The sequence below is a fragment of the Malaya genurostris genome, chromosome 2 (genome assembly GCF_030247185.1).
Source record: "Malaya genurostris strain Urasoe2022 chromosome 2, Malgen_1.1, whole genome shotgun sequence".
Lineage (NCBI taxonomy): Eukaryota > Metazoa > Arthropoda > Insecta > Diptera > Culicidae > Malaya > Malaya genurostris.
In genome coordinates, this window is record NC_080571.1 from 20,604,841 (window position 1) to 20,627,686 (window position 22,846).

A 22,846-nucleotide genomic window follows, 5' to 3' on the forward strand; every position below is an offset into this window, starting at 1 on the left:
AAAGTAAAATTCTTATTAACTTGACATAACTGTTTACAAAAGGTTATGTTAGTTTATATCCAAAGAAAGTTTCTTATTTTACTCAAGATAGAAAACAAAATTTCTTGACAGAATCTTCAAGTGAAATTTTTGGAAATATAAGTAATATGAGAAAGGCATCATTACACCACTAGGTGCATTAAGGGCTGAGGCCGGTGTGTTTTAGGGCGTTTTAAAGGACTATTTTCACGCTTCAAATCTGATTTTCTCAGAAACGGTGACGAATATCAAAAAAGCCCAACTGACAATCTCTTAAAGAATTAGTTTAGATTATTCTGTGAAAATTTCAGAATGATTTTTTGACTTTAGCGGTCGGGAAAGTCTTTTTTCTGAAGGAAGAATTGCATAGCTGAAAACGCCGTCTTTCAACTTTTTCATTGAATATCTCGCCTTCAAAAGCATGGATCAAACATCTATTCTGACAATGTCTAGATAATCAAATTTAGATGCGATTAGTGCATAAAAACATATATGTTGTCGCGATAAAAATGAAGTGAATGTTATTTTTGTGGAGGTAAGTCGATTTCTATGGCGGCGCCATTGTTTTCTGCTGCAGTTCCCTGGTAATGTAACGAAACATGAGAGAGATAAAATCGGCTCAAAAAGGCTGCCAAACAAGCGGTTGCTTTTTTGGATTTTATGTGATGTAGTCAACCTTGTAAGCTCAAATAATAATCGATTTGTTACGACCATTGTTCCCCGGACATTTTGAACCCAAAAAAACGTGCTTAATCCACCTAGCAGTGAGATGATACCTTTTTTTATCAATCCGCATGTGTTTTTTGCATGAATATTCTTCGGTGTTTCAGTTTTCATGACATTATTCTAATGTTCGTCGTTTTAAGTGACAATTTGAGATTTTAATCACTCATTACTCTGTAATGTCGAAACTGCAAATCGGATCGAATTTGAATCTAAAAGTGGAACAATCGATTAAACATTCCATGATATGTCGAAGTAATTTACACTTTAGAGTTTAGGGTAATTTAAGGTACTTCCAGAGCCGGTATTCAGGAACCAGCATAACCAAAAACCGATTCGTATGGCCATATGACGGATAAATTGCAATATTCTTAAAATTTTCCAACTTTAAAGCTTTCCGGGATTGTCATCTTCTATATCGCTTTGAATTTTAAAAATTTATCATCCTACAATTCCAGAATCGGAAGTCAGAATTTGATAAAATATGATTTATTTTAATTTGAACTTTTGTTTCTGAAATTCGATTTGGCTTTCTTTGAGAAAACGATTGAGCTTTGAGAAACGATTCGATACTTGAACCAGAAATCGAAATTCGATGTAGCCGAAGTCAGACAAATTCACCTGAGTAGCAGTATAGTTTACATTTGTTTCAAAATGTTTGAAAATCAATGTAGACATCTTTGAGGAATCGTAAATTTTTGGGTGCCTTCCGAAACGAAAACTGAATACAACCAAAAATGAAATAAGTTTATTTGGTTATCGACTATCCAAATCTCCTAACCTGATAAACCTGATTAATTTATGTGAAATAGACATATTTATACTCATCACCCTGTATCTCCGAAACCGGAAGTTGGATCTGACTGAAAAACAAGACTTTTCATTTGAATCTTAGATGATTCTTAGATTTCATTTGAATCTTAGATCGGTTCAGCCATCTACGAGCAAAATGAGTTGCACAATTTTAATTTCGTTTCACATATCATCCTATAGTTCCGGAACCAGAAGTCGGATCCAAACATAAGGAACCTTGTTTGGGAGCATACGACTTTTCATATGAATCTGAGTTTGTAGAAAACGGTTGAGTCATCTCTGAAAAAAATTGAGTAAAATTATTTGTCACACACGCATTTGCTAATCTCGACGAACTGATTCGAATGGTATATGGCTGTTATGTTCTTCCAGCATTTATTGCTGTAAGTAGTTTAAATCAATATAATTATGGAATTGCTTTAAACTCGAAAATTCTGCCATCATCTAGTTTACATATGTCATATTCGAACGATTATGTTGCCAAAAACGAACCGTGCCAAAATTTTTCCGAGGCAAAATATCATGCTGTACACAGTCTTTTGGGTACTTAGAAATAAATGTATGTAACAGTATATAAAATCGTGTTTTATGTTGCTCCCAAGCATTTCTTTGCCAGACAGCGTTCAAAACTTCTACTGCTGGAATAGGGAAAAAAGTCGCCTACACAAAAATTTCGTTATCTTTGTTAAAAATGGACGGATTTTAACAATCTATGGCTTGTTGGATAGGTATTACCGTGTGAAATCTAAGTCTGAAAATATATTATGTTTTCAAGGTCAATTGTGACAGATACTGTCAAAAAACTGAAAATGTTGACATAAAACTTCGTATAACTCAAAAAGTAAACATCCGATCTCTAAACCATTCAATTGCGTTCGGGGTGAAGGGGAGACCTTTCATTGGCGACTAGTTTGATCAAAATCGGTCCAGCCATATCTGAGATCTTGACCTCTTAGTTGACAGCACACATACAGACACACACACGGACATTTTCTCAGTTCGTCGAGCTGAATCGATTGGTATATGACATTCGGCCCTCCGGGCCTCGGAAAATTTTTCTAAAGTTTGAGCGAATTCTATACCTATTTTTTATATTTATAAAAAAAAGGTAAAACGGTAAAAAATATTAAAGTCATTTTTGGGATTCGATTTTTTTACAATAATTTCAATATATCTCTTAGATTTGCGGAAAAATGTTTGTTTAATTTGATAGAAATAATCGATTATTTCAGATAATGCATTACTGATTTACTGAGCAAGTGAAGGTATTAGAAAAAGTAAAACTTCTTTAGGAGTCTCCATTGTATAAAGTTTTTATCTTTGAAAATACGAAATGGATCATGATAACATGTTCAAATTAACCATTAGAATTCGTTTTCTGACTACCCACGCTGATCCCGCAAGTGTTTGTGCATCCGAACCAGTAGCGTCCCAACATTTGCTACTGGCAAACACTTCTTTGCTATCGCTACGGAAGAAAAAAAAGCCCCTCGGTGGGGGTTGATATGAATTGACAGCCAGCTGCCCATCGAGTGGCGATGAGTGGTTTGTGATTGTCTTTTTTCCGTTAACCGGCTACTTTGATTGTTATTATGCAAACGTATTTTGAAGTATTGAAGTATGGAACCTTATATCAGGAGAGAGTAGGTCGGTTCAATAGGGTAAAACGAATCACCTGACGGGTCTAATTTCTTGTTTTTTGCTATAACACAACAGAAGAGTTTTTAATTATTTAACCTTTTTAAAAGAGTAAGAGTTTTTTTACGTGAAACAAATTTCGCATAAATTTAAAAAAAACATCTCGTTATTTCCAATTTTTCGCGTAAAAAACGGTTTTCAAATCAAATAACATTAAAGAATCTAAATACGTCCATACGCATATATATCTAGGACTGTTTGGATATATTCTGGGGCTATGGAAATCCGTAAGATATATTCCAAGATCCAAGAACTCTTTGGAATATAGTCCTTAGGAACTACACTGTGCCACTACAACGGCTAATCTCTGGTTTTTGTTTCCTGTTCATATTTCTGTCTTTCTCATATAGAAAGGTTACGCAATCACTGTGAATACCGACTTTTGAACCGAGTGTCATATACCATTCGACTCACTTAGTCGAGTACGCAAAATGTTTGTGTATGTATGTAACGTTTTTTGCACTAACTTTTCTCGGAGATGGCTGAACCGATTTTCACAAACTTAGATTCAAATGAAGGCTCTTTAAGTCCCATGCTAAATTCCTGATTTAGATCTGATTGCCGGGTCCGGAGTTATGGGGTGAAATGTGCAAACAAATGAAAATATGTTGTCTACATTTTCTAATAGATGGCGCGACCGACTTTCACAAACTTAGGTTCAAATGAAAGGTCCTGCGGTCCCATACGGAATTCCTGAATTTCATCCGGATCCGACTTCCGGATCCGGAAATATAAGGTAAAATGTGTTACAAATGTTATACCATCACGGAAAAAGGCGAAAAACAGTAAAAAAATCGACCCCAAATCTTCTCCAATTGATAGTTTTTATCAGTAGACGGTCAAACAAACCGATTTCAGTTATTCTTTCAAGAATCGAAGAAAATTATTTTGAAGAATGCCGCAGTACTGCATATGATAGTATGATTGATATGAAAAAGGCATCATTACACAGGCATGGATTAAAACAGGTATTTTAGCTATACATTGCCAGAGATGGCATTTCACCAGAGTGATAAACGCTAGAGTCAGATTTTTGCCACACCGAGGATGAAAAAAACGAAGCACCGCACAAAGAGGAAAGCGCACTTCTTCTCAGTGTCGAATAGACAGCATTTGAGTGTGCGCTTGTGGTTAAAGCAGCTGGCGCGAGTGAAACACATTCTCTTCGCATGAATCGCTCACACGCGCTCTCGTCTAAATACACCCAAGTGACCACTGGCGCGTGATGGTGAGCGAACACTTCTGTGAACTTCAATTAATAGAGAGTACATCTGGCCTTGCTATGAAAAATTTGCAAGGAAAACCGAAAATTTTACGATAAATTGTTTTATTTTGCTGATTTTGCGTATCCACGCTTCATCTACGAAAACCATACAGCAGAGTGCTCACCGGCGTGTACACCTCTGTGAAAGTATCTGCATCCACCTCGGAGAATTTATTAGCTAATGCTCTAGCACTTTGGTGCGATTCAGTGGAAGAGGTAAAAGGAAATAAACAAACGCACTCATGATGCGTGCACACTTTATAGAGCAGTGGTGTATAAATGTGAAAGAGAAGAGCTCTCGTTGAAGTTGTCAGTGCGAGGGGAGAAATTTTGCTTGCTCTTCGTCACACAGAGGAGATAGACATCTCTGTACATTGCTTACATATCTATTTGTAGCTGTTCCAGATATGTTCTTAGTTATCCAAGAATTTCAGTGAAAACAGGTCTCACAATCTACACGAGCAATCAGCAGCTTATGAATAAAATCTATTCTGATCTGTTTCAGAAATCCTAGGACTTCAGTGAATCACGAGTATGGAACGTGACGGTTAAATTCGTTTGTATATTTTGTTATTCTGGTAGATCTTAAGGTTTATAATTCAGGTACTTTTTGGATGGCGTAGATCATTCACAATAAGCCTATCGATTGCATGTGGTATCACGAGTACGAACCGAGGACCATAAATTCGTTAATGCACTTTGTTATGCTGGTAAATCTTAAAGTCTGAACTCTCATAATTCATCACAATGATCCCATGAATTGAATGTGATATCACGAGTATGGAACAAAAAAAAACTCACTATTGTCATCGGTTACGTTGGTAGATCTTAAGGTCTATATTCCAAGGAGGTTTTGGATGGACAAGAACTTCTCCAGACTTTATCACAGTATGTCAATTGCCTGAATATAGTACTACGAGCATATACCGCACTCAAAAGTCATGCAAAAGTCACCAGCCGCACTTTTATTTACTGATTACTTTTTTCCAGAGAATTCTTGGATAGCCACGATCTCAACACGGTTCTATGGAACCAAACTATTCCATTATGTACATTTCATAATATTCAATTCAATGAAGCATGTTGGATTGTTTTGTCTACGTATAAATAAAAACTTCCTTCAACAACTGGGAACACTCCCAGTCGTCCAAGAACTTCAGTGAACACAAATCATAAGATCTATACGAGCATTCAGCAGTCTATGTATAGTTTTTGAATGCTGCTCAGAGCTACATACTGCTTACTTGGGTATTTTGATCTTTTCTCGCATGTGGTAACACGAATATGGGCCGAGAACGATAATTTCGTTACTGCCCTTATTTTTAAGGCCTGAACTACAGGTTGTTTTTGGATGGCCTAGAGCAATAACAATTATTCTATTGATCGCATGTGGTATCACGAATGTGGACCGAGAACGATAAGTTCGTTACTGGGGGACGGGTATAGAGTGATGGGTAAGTCGATGTCTTTCACGCAGCCCGCCTGGGTTCGATTCCCAACCCCGCACATAGGGTCAAAAAGTTTTTCTGGCCCGAAGAGGCGAATGACATTAATGTTAAAGCCTCTATAATTGAAACAAAAAAAACAGTTCGTTACTGCACTGTGTTACACAGATAGATCTTAAGGCCTGAACTTCAAGTAATATTTGGATGAACCAGCACTTCTTAATAATTCGTCGCAATGATTCCATAAATTCATTGAAGCACAAAAAGTGTAGACCACAATCTATAAACTCGCTAAAGTCATCGGTTACATTGCACAGTGGTTCAAAAGCGCAATTTCACGCTCTTAGTTGATAACTCATAGGATCGTGGTTTTTGAGGTACAGTAACTTCAGCAAAGTTGCTCAGAATGATAGACGCCATCTTTTGGCAAATTTTATTTATATGATTAATCCCCCTAAAATGAGATAAACATTTTATTTTAGCTCAGGGCCAACATAGAGGCTAAGTTACTTCGACAAAGTTGTGCAGAAAGTTATTTCAAACAAGTTTGCTGAAGGTACTATTCCCGTAACTTGAATGTAATTCAAGATATAATGTATTTTCTAAAAAGGGTGTCCAAAAACCAGTTTTTGTAATAAAACATTTATATTTTTAATTTATATGAGTTTTTCATGTTATACAAAGTTTTTCATCTTTAAAAACTACACAACTTTCTCGAACATACTATGCTGCTATCATTTCAGTTTAATGAAATATAGCAATTTTTCATGTTTTTTAATAAAATTCTAACTTGTCTATTATCAAAAGGCGCAGGAAGGTGCAGATGAGACTACTTACATATTAAACTACTTCAAAAGAGCTTTCATGCCGTGGTTGAATTACTCGTCTGCGATCGTCTGCAGGCGAGATATGTTCTTTTCAAATATCCTTGTCCTTGACATTTTCAATGATAAGGTTCATTGTATTTCAGACCAGATTTCAGTATATATTCGTTACCATGGAAACTCTTACAATAAAAGGTTTTTATGGACATCGAAGTCTACAAATAGAAAAGTTTAGTAATAATTACAGACGGTTTTTTTGAAAGTAACTGTCCGACGTTTTTTAAAAGTGAGATAAGAAGCCACGACTTTGAAAAAAGGCAATCATCATGTCGAATTACGTTATGTCATTTTTTGGTAAGTTTTTTCTATAAAAAAGCTCTGTGGATAAATATCTTCTATTCATCAATTAAAGTGGAGATCGATAAACGCTTCCTATATTGTACTGTTCATAATGATTAAGAAGTTTCTTTTATACAGATGTCGGGATCCCATGAATTGGTAATTAGTTTCATTGGATCCTTTGGTTACAAATATTCGTGAATGGCCAAAACAGTCCAAGAAGAATCTGTCGAACGATGCTAAGAATCTTTTAGCTTGTTAAGAATATTGCCAGCTATCATAAAATAAATACAAATAACTAAAAAATGAGTTTTGATCATACTTTTCTCTACCAGAAGATGACATAACTTAATTCGATTTGATGATGACTTTTTTAAAAGTCGTGACAAAACAGTTTCTAAACTATTCAATTTATAGACTTAAATATGCACAAAAAATAATATTTTGTGGCAAGTACCATAGTAATGAATATATACTGAAATCTGATCTGAAATACAATGAACCTTATCATTGAAAATGTCAAGGACAAGGATATTTGAAAAGAACATATCTCGCCTGCAGACGATCGCAGACGAATAATTCAACCAAGGTATGAAAGCTCTTTTGAAGTAGTTTAATATCTGCACCTTCCTGCGCCTTTTGATAATAGACAAGTTAGAATTTTATTTAAAAAAACAAGAAAAATTGCTATATTTCATTAAACTGAAATGATAGCAGCATAGTATGTTCGAGAAAGTTGTGTAGTTTTTAAAGATGAAAAACTTTGTATAACATGAAAAACTCATATGAATTAAAAATATATATGTTTTCTTACAAAAACTGGTTTTTGGACACCCTTTTCAGAAAATACATTATAACTTGAATTACACTCAAGTTACGGGAATAGTACCCTCAGCAAACTTGTTCGAAATAACTTTCTGCACAACTTTGTCGAAGTAACTTAGCCCCTATGTTGACCCTGAGCTAAAATAAAATGTTTATCTCGCTTTTAGGGGGATTAATCACATAAATAAAATTTGCCAAAAGATGGCATCTATCATTCTGAGCAACTTTGCTGAAGTTACTGTACCTCAAAAACCACGATCCTATGAGTTATCAATTAAGAGCGTGAAATTGCGCTTTTGAACCACTGTGCATTGGTAAATCTTAAGGCTTGTTCCGAGGAGGTTTTGGATGAGCGAGTTCTTCTACAGATCTTATCACAGTATGTCAATTTTCTGTAATTAGTCCTACGAGTACATACCACACTCAATAGTCATACAAAAGTCACCCGTTAAGTGATTATAAGGAGTGTATCGAAAAGTAGTTAGCAACATTGATTATTGAATAAAAAATCGAAAAAAAAAATATTTTGACATCAGTCTTCGATATATGGTAGAAAAATTACATTTTTATGCATTTCACTGATTATATTGAAGAAAATGCACAGTTACTTTTGTGACTTTCCTGGTGGCAGCTGTCCAGTTTTTTTTAACTCCTGCATGTTTTGGGACACTGCACCTTCCTTCCGAAAGTGCCGCTTGACAATTGCCCAATACCTTTCAATTGGCCGAAGATCCGGGCAGTTTGGTGGGTTGATGTCCTTTTCTACAAATTGTACATTATTTTTTGACAACCACTATAGAACGGAGTTGGCGTAGTGGGCTGAAGCCAAATCCAGCCAGGAGAGAGGAGGAGCCTCATGCTTTTTGTACAGTGGCAGCATTCTCTTCTTCAAACATTCTTCCTCGTACACCTTGGCGTTAATTGTGCCTTTCGTGAAGAAAATCGACGACTGCAAACCACAGGTACAAATTGCTTGCCAGACCAACACCTTCTGCCCAAACTTTTTCATCGCCACCGTTGTGTCAGCGTCGTCCAGATCCTGGTACACCGATTTATTATAATATTGCGGTCCGGGCAGCGCTCGAGAGTCTTTCTTGGCGTAGGTTTCGTCGTCGATCAGGATGCATCCGTCTTTATTCTGTAGAATTCGGTTATACAGTTTTCGCGCTCTTGTTTTGGCCTGAACTTGCTGTACCAGGGACTTTTTCGGCACCTTCTGTTTCTTGTACGTTTTCAGGGAGTTCCGAACTTTGATCCATTGAATCATCCCGATGGTGGTGTTGAACTGCTTGGCTAAATCCCGCGTCGACGCCGACTGGATTGGGGCAAATCCTTCATGGAAAGAGTCTTACTAGGGAACTTCTCGATAATATTTTTGACGCTGGTGTGGTGCACTTTCACCCGTTTTGCAATTTCGTTGTACGTGACACCACTTTCTGTGCTCCAAGTGTGCAGAATTTTCTCTCGCGTTTCCGGATCAATTCGACTCATCATTGAAACGATAAACCGTACCGAAACCAATCGATTGCGCAGCTGTTATTGACATGTAAACAAACATGTCACCGCAAAACACGCTGCAAAAAATTAAGCCATTTCAGAGTAATAACTGTTTGAATGTTGCTAACTACTTATCGATACACTTCTTATACAATATCGGGTTTCAAGAGAATTGTCGGATGCCCAAGATCTTATTTAGATTCTTCGGAACTAAACAAGTACTATACTATTCATATACTATTCACAACATTCAATTCCCTGAAGGCAGATTGTTTTGCATATGCATATAAATTGAAATTTCCACCAATATGCAAAAACCTTTTTTATTTCAAAGTTATTTCAAATGAAACGCGTAAAAAAGTTGCGTTATTTGAGGTTTTAGTGTATTAAGGACCTTTTATCTGGAGTTATTCGGGTTCACCGAGTAATGTTTGACAATTAGAAGTTTCAGGTGTTCTCGGTACTTTCTAGAAAAAGGATCATTTATATTTTACCTTCGTACAGATGTTTGTCGTTTTTTTTGTTCAGTATAACCCTATCGGACGAATTTCTAATTAGATTGATAGACAACAATTTTTAGAAACGTGAGACACGTGTATTGGGCCCTTAGTGTGATGGCAACCAGTGAAATTTAGCCAACACAACGATTTAGATGAATACAAGGGGCAAATCACTCTAAACTTTGTTTGAACTCAAACAAGTTTTACCGGGAGTAAAAAAGTTTAGCAGGGATCTCGCTGGATTAGAATGGGATTAGAGAAGTTTAGCCGAGATCTGGAAAAGCATTATTTTGACATAAGAAGCTGTAAACGTGGGAGCAGAGATGCCAGATATTTTCATAGAAAATCTGTATTGCTTTGTATAAAAATCTGTATTTATCTGTATTCACTAATGAACGGAAATTTCGGAAATAAAATTATGTTTAAAGATGTTATTCCATTAGATTATTGTTATAGAATGGCAGATGCAAGGAGCATTCCTTTGTATCGTAAGTCCTTGCCGCACTGACAAGAACATTCAACGACGAAATTTAATTGTTTTTGTTATTAACCACAATTGAATTGTAAATCCATATACTTTTTTCGTTTGAAAATGATGACTTGGAATTCAAACGCCCAATACGCAACGTCAAGTCAGGTCATACAGCTTTTCAGTCTGACAATAAAGTTTCATGACGCCATGACTTCTTTGAACATCATTCAAATTGGTTACAAATTATGATATAAATGTATTTCAGCGTTCATCATTAAACAGCTGCACGAAAAAATTTTCATTTTAATATGGGCAATCAGGGCAACACGCTCAGATGGAAAAGTTTCATTATTTCTTTCTTACTTTTTGTGGTGTCTGTATAAATCTGTATATAATTTGAAAAATCTGTATGAAATCTGTACTCTGTATTAAATCTGTATGCGCATGTAAAAATCTGTATAAATGGCATCCCTGCGTGGGAGTTCGAATGACAGGTACACTTCAAACAAGATTAGGCAAAATTAGGTTGGATTAGTTTTAAATTACCCAAACTTATCTAGACTAGTTGGGATTAAATGAGATTAGAGAAAATTATTTTGGAATGACATGAGTTTATTAGTATGAGATTGTCTAGAGTTTAGAGTGATTTGCCCCTTGGATGAATATTTACTTTGGAATCTCAAAATTATTGGATATTTACTTTGACATTGTTAATGTTCCCTACCACTTTCAACCTTTATTTCTATAGTTGCTTATGGATAATTTTCACATTGTTGAATAACATCTGCAACAGCTGATAATGGCAGTTGTTGCGATTTTTGTGATGAAAATGGCTATTTTGTATACACTTGTGCAAGATGGAAGTTCAGCACGCCAACTAAGACAACGCCGTTTTGTAAGCTTGAAGGTCTTGTAAAAATGAAGGACAATATATTTATCTAAATGAAATTTTTTTACTTGTTCGAATTCTAGTGTGAACGCTTTTAAATGTGTTGTTCCATATCATGTTGATTCAAAACAACAATTTGTGACCTCTTACAACCGCAGTTACAAATACAGGGTGATTTTTTAAGAGCTTGAGAACTTTTTTAAACAATAAAACGCATAAAATTTGCAAAATCTCATCGGTTCTTTATTTTAAACGTTAGATTGGTACATGACATTTACTTTTTGAAGATAATTTCATTTAAATGTTGACCGCGGCTGCGTCTTAGGTGGTCCATTCGGAAAATCCGCTTTTTTATCGACAAATTTTGTTCAGCGATGAGGCTCATTTCTGGTTGAATGGCTACGTAAATAAGCAAAATTGCCGCATTTGGAGTGAAGAGCAACCAGAAGCCGTTCAAGAACTGCCCATGCATCCCGAAAAATGCACTGTTTGGTGTGGTTTGTACGCTGGTGGAATCATTGGACCGTATTTTTTCAAAGATGCTGTTGGACGCAACGTTACAGTGAATGGCGATCGCTATCGTTCGATGCTAACAAACTTTTTGTTGCCAAAAATGGAAGAACTGAACTTGGTTGACATGTGGTTTCAACAAGATGGCGCTACATGCCACACAGCTCGCGATTCTATGGCCATTTTGAGGGAAAACTTCGGAGAACAATTCATCTCAAGAAATGGACCGGTAAGTTGGCCACCAAGATCATGCGATTTGACGCCTTTAGACTATTTTTTGTGGGGCTACGTCAAGTCTAAAGTCTACAGAAATAAGCCAGTATCTATTCCAGCTTTGGAAGACAACATTTCCGAAGAAATTCGGGCTATTCCGGCCGAGATGCTCGAAAAAGTTGCCCAAAATTGGACTTTCCGAATGGACCACCTAAGACGCAGCCGCGGTCAACATTTAAATGAAATTATCTTCAAAAAGTAAATGTCATGTACCAATCTAACGTTTAAAATAAAGAACCGATGAGATTTTGCAAATTTTATGCGTTTTATTGTTTAAAAAAGTTCTCAAGCTCTTAAAAAATCACCCTTTATATACCTCAATTTGTAGGTTAGCCAATACCACAATATCAACCGTTTCCCGAATTAACTAAACCTAACAAGCGCGCTGCCTACTATGACTGTTGTCTGGCACACAGAAGAATTTCTTTCTTTGTACAATTCAATTGTGTCTAGCATAACTGCGAAAGGTCAGTACCGGCCCGGCAAGTGTTCCTGTGTGTAACAACAAACCGCCATTTCCTCGTGGCCTCTCAGAACAATGACTCCACCGACTCCGGGCCGGACTGGACACGGACATTTCACGATCATCAAAATAAATCTAGTTCAATGTGATTACCGTCTAGCTCGATCCAGCTCGCACTAGGACTTGAATGATGTTGTCCAGTGCGTTCGCTTTTCGTACATACATACATACAAACATATGTACGCCGTTTATTGCAGTATGTACCAGACAGAGTGAAAATTGACGCGACTCGTAATCTGAGTTTGCACGTTAATCGGGGCTGCGGCGAGCATAACAAGCCATGAATTGTGTCAAAGAATTGAACCGATTGTTCGACCAGAGCAGGCCGTGGGTAGCATTTTGTTGATCCAGATTGGTGCAGCTCGTTAAACTGATTAATCAACGGGTCTACGTCATGAAATCAACCTCGTCTGTAATGCAGAGCAGTGATCTTCTATTCAATTATTAGCAGTTAAAAGCAATGAATAATTGAAGTATTTTAGGGAATCTAAGCAGATAATTTCGAATAGTCAATTTCGAATTGAACTTCTCGATGAAACCTAAATCTAAACTTGTTGCCATACTCAAATTGGCTTATCAAGGACGGAATTCTGGTTAGTTATTTTCGAGTAGAATTCACAAATGGGTCATTAGTGGAACCAGTACCTGATAACCTGCATCATCTGTCTGAGGGTCGTCTGGTTTGACCGAAATGTTTGCGTGATAACAAATGACCAGAGGATATGGATGAAAGGACCGTTTACACCAGTCAAAAGAGGAACGAATTACATTTTTTTCTCTCTAGCAATTGGCATACTTTTAGGGGCTCATTGGCAGTCTGTGATCACTTTCGGAAAACTGTGTCATTTTTAAAATCGGTTCAGTATATAGAGAATCTGTGACATACTGATTGATCAGTGAACCTGGTATCTCTGATCCCAAGTAAATTTTGACAATGAACTTCCACAAACACTGGCCAAAAGTTCCATGTGACTTTTGCTGTTTTTCTTCCGTGCTGAATATAACGGAAACGATTAACGCCTTGTGACGAAACGAAAGAAGTAGTCAACATCAACAATGGCCTGAGCTTCTGTGCTCAGTCAGTACCCTTGATCTTCAATTGCTTTTGAAGTGAACCTTGATGGGGTGCTAATGATTTGAACAACAAGTACAAGGGATTCACGTGGTTACTTATCGGTGTACGTTATGATTAAGTACCACGAGGCTCGCTCTTCGATGGTGGTAACATGCTGCCGGTACTCAGGAGAAGCTACCATAAATAGACCAGATCCAGATTCAAGGCGGTTATTCGGATTGCCCCCTTTTTATTATCTTTATACGGCACCATAATCTACCCGAAGCGGTCGACAGATTCAATAAAAATCTTGACTTGTTATCAATGTCCGATCCCATCAATAGAACTGAACCATGAATCGCCGAATTGATATTGATACTGGAAGATCAGGAAATAGGTTGAATGGCGACCATTTAAAAAACTGATAGTTTGAGAATTGCCCTACCAGTTTAATCAATTACAAAACCGATTTTTGTTTTTGGCTTAATCGGAAAAAGTGTAATAGTTTTTGAGCTTTTAGCGAATGGGATAAAAACTTTAACAGAATCATCAAACCAAAACTGTAGTTCTTACGCTCCATCACATTCGGTAAAGTGGTTATCGAGATAACATCGGAACAACAAATATCTTGTACACCATCTTGGAAAATCTGGACATTTATCCCCTTTTGTAGTTTCGATTCTCTCTTGTTACATTAAATAAATATCATGCTGCTTTCAATAAATATGATTTTACACAGTCCGACTCAAACATAATATGCCAAACGCATAAAATCTACAATGATATATGAAACAGCACATTAAAATAAACATACTGAATATACAGGGTTGCGCAAAGGAACCTGACGTTTTTTGTTCCCCGGTTACCTGAAACCAAACAAAAGGGGGAGAAACCGAACACGGCATCGGAAAGTAGAAGAATGAAGGTTTATTTTCGTCTAGTAGTTTTTCATCACGGAGCACTGGAGTGTCGCTCACCGCGATTTCATTTATGACTCGCTTTTGAAGAATCATGTCGTATGTTACAACTACTCGTGAGTTTAAAAGATATTTTAGCGCGCGGAACTCTTCACACGAGCGGATCGAGCTCGTTCAGCATTCTCTGTTACCCGGGCAGCCCGAACGTGGCTCGGAGGTTTTATATTGGTCACAGAACCTGTTTTTACAACATTTTTCACTCACAACTTCACAATATTAAGCAAAGGCACCGGCATTTTCGGCTTTAATTAAAAATGGTTTTTCACCTCACAAATAGTTGGAACTTAAGACTGATTCCTCAGATAAACATTATAAATAAAAACGTGATGAGTAATACTCCAGTCAGGCCCGTACCCAGAATTTCATTTCGGGAGGGACCCGTTAACTTCACCAGTTCTGGAAGCACTGGAAAAAGTGGCCAAAAATGTCAAATCATATTGCAATAAATGTTACATTTAAAAACCCTTCTTAATCCACCTAGTGATTTGATAATACCTTTCTCTTTCTTCGAAACAGTCTCATGAATATATTTTTTTACTTTTTCATTAAATAGCTAGCGGACCTCTGCACACTTCGTAGCGCAATAATGTCAGATTAAATGTAGAAAATCAAAACTACTACTATCCATTTTAATGATTATTGAAGAAAAATATCATTATAATGCTCTATGATATTGGCTCCAACCTTTTTATATCGCGGACAACAGGACAAAATATATAAAAACGATGTTTTGTCGAAACGCGAACAGACAGCGAACAATTTTCCATCTGAAAAAAACTGTAAATTCACGCTACATAACGATTATTGACGGTAACAAAAAAGTTGAACGAATGAGAAAAAAGGCGGGTGGGTAATGTCAGAGACATAACTGGATGTCGTGAATACGAAAAAACTGGCACGCTCCCATCACTTTTCCGAATATCAGTTAGTTGATCAATTGTATGAATTATGCAAGCTTTCCCCTTTTTCACGAATAGAGTTTGAAGCGATGCACCGACATTAAAGTACAGATTAGTTACATTAAACAGCTACTATTCAACAACTATATATTCCAATTGAATATTGAAACAATTCCTTTTTAATTTGCTAGGTACGACAAATGTGTAGTTTATTTTTATTGAAGCTATGAAGTTCGAAGATATCTGATTCTTCTCGAAATTTAAGTACGAAACAACTGCAATGGCCTGGTCTAAATGTATCGACGATCTTCGGTATGCAAGAGTAATTTTAATAATAGTAATAATGATAATAATAATAATAATACAGATTAATCTGTATATATGGCAACCCTGTTTCACATGGCATATTTTCACACAACCCCATACTAGTGTAAAGGTGTGTTCAACATCATCACTTTCGCTTTCGCATTGCCGTTCGGAATTGTATGTGTTAGTGACGGTACAAATTATTTTAATTTCCATCTTGATGAATCTTTTGGTAGGAAATATTGAAAGTTTAATTAACTCTTAATGATAATCTGAGGCACTAAAAAGTGCTTTGAATTGTCACAATCAACAAGATATGCATTTATATCTGAGATGGTTCTCGTATGTGTTTTGTTTCGGCAACAGTTGCTCAGAAAATGGTAAGAAAACGAAAAAATTCAACTAGTTCTTTATGATGACATTTAGCACCGAAAAGTGCTTTGAATTGTCTGAAAAGCACTCAACAGTGCTTTGAATGGGCCTTGCTAGACTTTTGGCTGCCTTTCCACTGGTTTTTGGTGCCATCGTGCTAACGGTGTCTCTTGTGTTCAGAGCAGCTGCTTTAACTTAAATGACGCTATTTCTCACATGACATTTCATTTTATACCTGCTACTAGCAGCGGTGTACGGACAGCCCCTTTGCCAAAATTCCTTTCCTGTTTGCAGAACGGGAAACAGTGAGACGACAGGTCCTCGATGTTGCTCTCGTGTGTCTTGTTTCGAGAACAGTTGCTCAGCAAATAGTAGGAAAAATGAACCACTCAACTTTTATATGGATGCTCTTGTATAGATGAAGACATCTCGTGTTCTGATTGGCTGGTGCTGTCATGGGTTCAGTCAAACAGGTTTTTCAATAGTGTACTATTGAAATACTACAATGTTGTTGCAATACACGTTCAAGTTGAAAATTTTCGATTCTATTGGTAGTTAGATTATATAAATCCTTCTACAGATCACTGAGCTATGAGCTTTCAAAATACGAGAAAGGCAAACGCGCCTTATGAATTATCCTCTTTGATACTCGTTTATACCAAACATTTCAGAAAAGTTTAATTTTGAACTATTCGAGATTATGTCACACAACTGAAAATTTTATCATAAAATTATGATCATATTTCCGATGGCATGTAGCAAGAATTATGTTGATTCATTAGATACAACAGGAGATATTCACGATCAAAAACTTATCACTCTCTCAGAGGGTAAATTTTGAAAAGGCGCCCCATAGTAAAGTAAGTCGTATTCACGACAAAAGACGTTCAAATTGAAATGACATATCAGTGGGCATCATTGGAATGCGTGGCATGAAAACTTTTTCTTCTTCTAATTTGCCATTCAAAATTGTTACTTCGACAACATTTGCGATTAATTATTGAACTTTAAATTTTTTTCAGTACTTGTTCCTTTTTTTTTGTGCACTTTCTTTTATACTTGTGTGTTTGTTCCTGTACTTCCTATGCTTGTTTCAGGATTCGTTCCTGTACTTTATGTACCTGCTGCAGTATTTTCTGTATTTATTCCTGTAACTTCTGTAGCATCTGCAAATTCTGTACCTTTTTAAGCACTCTCTGCAGTACTTCCTGTACTTGTTTCTCTCATTTCTGTACTTGGTTTTGCACTTTCTGCACTTGTTCCTGTACCTTCTTTATTTTTTCCTGAACTTACATTCTGTAATTGTTCCTCTTTTTTTCTGTACCTGTAGCTGTCCCGGTAAACTTCTCACAGCTCAAAAATTATCTTCGGATGGAAATTATTTCCAATACTCTAAAGTCAGATTAATCGAACGACTCTTATGATTGCTCGCGGTCAGTGAAGTATTTTGCTCACACAGTGAGAAGTATTATCCTTCATGTTCCGTAAAAATGTATCATCTGACAATTGTTTTTGATTCGATCTCAAAGTTTTCCCCAAAAACAGGTACACACGTACACTTCGCACTTTAAAGTCGTTTTTCCTGCTCTTAAAAGTCGCAAATGACCCAAACAAAATACAATCAAAATCAGTTTGACAGTTTATGAGCAAGAGAGTGAATTCTTTGAATAGGTGAAACATGCCGATGAGTTTCCAAATCTCGGTTCCATCGATGTGATGTCATCAATTCTTAGTTATAGAAGATACACAACCGGCAATGAGATACAATTCGGCTTCAAAAAAAAATTTGATTTCGGAAATTTCATGTATCACATGGATCAATAAGTCCCGAGACTAAAGCAGAGATGGCGCTCGTAGTAAACCAGTAACCACGTCTTTCTAGAGTACTAACCTTTGCTTGAAACGGGACAAAATTTTAAGTCGATCCGACCAGAAACAGCTGAGTTATCGAGGTTGGAGTAAAGTCGTTTTGTAGTTTGTTTAAAAAATGGAAAAAACCGATGTTCTATCCGTGTTTTGATAAAACTTTGTTTTTTAATGGGTAAAAACACCGTGCAAACGAAACAATGGATTGAAAAATGTTATCCGGACTCTTGTCCATCAAAAGCAACGATTTGTCGGTGGTTCGCCGAGTTTAAACGTGGTCGTACCGACACAAATGACGCGGAACGCTCGGGTAGACCTGTGGAAGCCGTTACACCGGAAAATGTGAGTGAAGTGACAAAAATTATAATGAAAGACCGTAAAGTGAAGCTCCGTGAGATTGCTGAGATGACACAGATATCATATGGAAGTGTTTTTACTATCCTTCATGAAAAATTGAGCATGAAAAAGGTTTTTTCCAAGTGGGTGCCGCTATTGCTTTCGATGGAACAAAAACAGCAACGAGTCGATGATTCAGAAAGCAGTTTATCGCTATTTACTCGCAACAAAAAAGATTTCTTGCGTCGTTACGTGACCATGGACGAAACATGGATACATCACTACACTCCAGAGTCGAAGCGGCAGTCATCTGAGTGGCGCACAGCTGGCGAAAGCCGTCCGAAGCGTCCGAAAACGCAGCAGTCAGCTGGCAAAGTCATGGCGTCAGTTTTTTGGGATACGCATGGCGTGATTTTCATTGACTACCTCGAAAAAGGTAAATCGATCAACAAAATTATTATATTGACTTACTGGTGCGTTTGAAAGAGGAAATCGCAAAAAAACGACCTTACATGCAGAGAAAAAAAATTCTTTTTCATCAAGACAATGCACCCTGCCACAGGTCGATGAAAACAATGGCGAAATTGAACGAATTGGGCTTTGATCTGCTTCCCCACCCCCCATACTCGCCTGATTTAGCCCTCAGTGACTACTGGCTCTTTGCTGATCTTAAAAAAATGCTCCAGGAAAAAAGATTTGGCTCAAATGAGGAGGTCATCGCTGAAACTGAAGCTTTTTTTTGAAGCGAAAGATAAATTGTTTTATAAACATGGTATTGAAAAATTGGAAAAACGTTGGAACCATTGTATCACCCTAAAAGGTGATAATGTTGATGAATAAAAAAAATTTTGCAAAAAAAATGTTGTTTCCATTGTTAGTCTCGGGACTTATTGATCCATGTGTTACTCATATCGGGAATCTGCGTCTTCGAAAGAGGGAAGTAACTTTCGTCGTCCAAAACAAAACTTTTTCTGGAAAAATTTTTAATCAACCAGCGCCATTGGAAATTCAGCGTTGAAATCTGTGCGTCAGTATATCCCGGGGCTCGTGTCTTCTTTCGGTACTTTATTCCGAGGCTTTTCAATGTTTTACAGATGTACTGGTGAGAGCAGTTGAACTTTTTTGCGGCATCCCTTTGACTCAGTGAATCCTTGTTGTTGAAGGCACGAGAAAGAGAACGAAGTCCTTTTGCTTCCATAATTTTGGCTGGTCTTCCACTACCTTCCTTACGAGCAGTTGTTGGGCATCTTAGGATATTGTAAACTGTCGAAGCCGCACCATTTTTGCTTCTAAAATGTTGTACCGTGTAGTATTTGACGATATTTCTGTGCAGTTCGTAGAACTGTACAATGCGCTCGTGAAATATTTCTTGTTTCGACGGCATTTTGAGCAAAACTGAGCAAGCATGAACAAAACAGAAAATACTAGCAGAAAGAGGAGAAAGAGATCTAACACGTACACACTCTTAGTTCTTTCTGAGCTCGTTTGTTGTTGAGCATACTGGCCTCGAAAAAATTCCAAAATTTTAGTTGCCACCCGTTATCATCATATCTCCGGAACCAGAAGTCACAGCCATTTGATCTTCGAACTTGATCAATGACGCAGTTGGGCTGCGTGGAAGGCATCGACTAACCCATCACACTATACCCGTCCCCAATATAGAGGTTCAAGATCACGGTTCTGAATGTCGTATTTTAGTTGCTGCGGCTTGGCAATTTTTTTTGTAAGTCCGGCAACCCGCCAGCTACTTCTAGCACCTGGCGAAGTCCGTGCGGGTGGTAACCAACACTCTTAGAAAAATGAAATTTAAGCTTGACGTAAATTCAAGTATGTCGTAATTGCTTCGGTGATGACACAATATTACATTTACTAACATGTAAACATATATTTTGCGTCTGTATCGATGTGAGTTTCAGCTAAAACAACTGTGAAGTTAATGATATGACTTATCTTTAAATGCTTTGTATTCACTTGTTTTAGCACTTAAAAATATATCAGAACGCTTTAAATATAAGATATATTTACTGTAAAATTGAGTTATTTCTGACGCTCATATATGTCGGTCTCAGAAGACGTAAATTTACACACAAGACGTAAATTTACACGATTTTTTACACTCCAAAAAAATTTGAATTATACAGTTGACTTAATCCCTTATACGATGTAATATTTAAAGACCTAATTTGTCAAACGACGGAAAATTTCATTTGTAATGATATAATGTTAGATATGCTTGAATTTTACTAGTTTCGACTGTAACTTGCATTCAGGTAGCAGGTGCGACTGTATCAATTTAAATACACCTTTCACCAGCCAAGCAGATGTGTGCTTCTGTAACTCAGTCGATCAACAGACGTACTTTGTGATCCAATGGTTCTGGTTTCAAGTCACAGCGGTTGCTATCAGTATTCTTTTTTTTTTATTTCGATGAATTTCATATCATGGAATTTTCACCACAATATTGAATGTTCTTCAACATAAATTTGCGTGAACTGTGACGCTCCATTTATGTACATCTAATAAGATGTAAAATCACAGGTTTTTTTTTCGAAGTGTATAGTTCATGCGACATCAGTTAGTTTATGCGCGTACGCTTTCCGGTCGGTCAATACCTTTTCGTGAATTCTTTGACAATCGGACTGCTACAGATCACGATGCAAATATTCCACGGTGTAATTTGAAAAACCATTAGCTCAAAAGCTGTTGGCCGTGAACCAACCGAAAATTTCGATAGATTTCAATCTTATTTAGGGACTATTAACGAGAAGCACGACAACAGATTTGTTGATAGATTCACTCCGAACAGATCCTCCTAGTACGGAACTTTAAAAACTTTAATTAGTTAACCTTTCAGAAATTTTCAATTTGAGCAAAATATGTTTGGATTGTAAATAATTCAAAGTAAACATCGGCTCGACAGTAAATAAGCAACAACCTTATCAATGAAAGCTTGATTTTAGTTCTTCGTCGCCATCATCCTAATCAATGGACACAATGTGAAAAATCTACTTTCAAATCAACAGCGTAGTGTTGAATGATTTAACGGTTCTGCACACTCATTGAGTATTCTTAACTTTATCAAAACCATAGTTACCACAATTTTTCTGTTCGAGCACCAGTTGCACAAATATTATTAATAGAGAGTTTTTTGTTTATTAAACTCACCGACAGTTTAATCTAACCAACCGGCAGAGAGTGGCATCAACATGCGTCCGAAAATATTGTCCGTGAACAGCACTGACCGTCGTTCTTCATTCAAACTTAAATATTTAGCAAACTCTCGTCTCGACACAATTGTTCGATGTCAGCTGTTTTAGCGGTATTCTTTCTGCTTCATTCTGCACCAGAATTGTCACAGTGGCACACAAGTTAGTGATAAGAACTAAACCATCTCAGCCCACATCAACCCTTCCGGCACTTGATATATGTTCTACCGCCGAACCGGTGTCCTAGAGAACTGATCGATTTTTAGAAGAAAATAAACTAACGAACCACGGAAAAAATGTTCTGATCTCTCACCCAGAAAGATCTTGTCGTTTCACATGTGCGCGAAACCGGCGAATTCTCGATGGCCGATAGATGGATGGTGTGATGGTACGTGTCTTCGCGACTGAAATTGGCCCGTGACTGACCGTGCCGTACGTTGTCAATTGACAATTTTCCAATCAGTTGAACCGTCCTGGCCGGCAGAAGCATCGACACTTGACTGGGCACTGACTGGCTGACGATGGTGACGACGGTGACGACGGACGACTTGTGCAAAGAAAAAACTATACACAAAGCCAGCCGCTCGCATGTGCTGTGAAACTGCTACAACTGCTACAACACATCTGCGAATGGTGTGAGTATTTATTATAGTTCAGAACATGACACGGAATGGTCTTCAACGAGGGCGCTAATCATACTTGGTGATAAGCGGCCAGTGCTGAGGCTGGATTGCGAACTTAGTCTGAGAACCCAGTTGGGACTTCGTAAAGTGAGCAAGTCAGCTAGGGTCGATGGGAATTGGCATTAAAGTGTGAATAAAATCAAACTATTGGCCCTTATTACCGTTCTCACTTCCACTTTCACATTCACTTCACTTACATGTCACTTCACTTGACTTTACCTATTACTGGTATCACGCATAGTGAAGTGATCACTGTGGTGGAGAAAACTAATTTGTTCAACAAAATGTTGGTGGCGTGATGTTCATAATGACATCAAGTTCATTCAAGTAATTACTTTTTTCTTTGAAGCGACTTCCGTAATAAGAACCTACATTCACTTCACTTGATTTTCACCGTGAAGTGATACCCATAATAAGGGTCACAGTCACTTCACTTGGTTTTCACCGTGTAGTGACACCGGTAATAAGGGCCATTGTGGTAGATTCAAAACGTTGATAAATTATTAGTTCGATGGACCCATTCGGTTACCTGAT

The 22,846-nt window shown here is 37.2% G+C and overlaps 1 protein-coding gene across 2 annotated transcripts in view; it reads right to left on the reverse strand.

Moving 5' to 3' along the window:
* LOC131428526 (open rectifier potassium channel protein 1) overlaps positions 1-22,139 on the reverse strand; it is a 63,934-nt gene extending 41,795 nt beyond the window's left edge. For both annotated transcript variants that reach the window (XM_058592526.1, XM_058592525.1), the window contains exon 1: positions 21,589-22,139. The gene's annotated coding sequence lies outside the window, so the exon portion shown is untranslated. The remainder of the gene's footprint in view (positions 1-21,588) is intronic.
* Between the last annotated feature and the right edge of the window lie 707 nt (positions 22,140-22,846).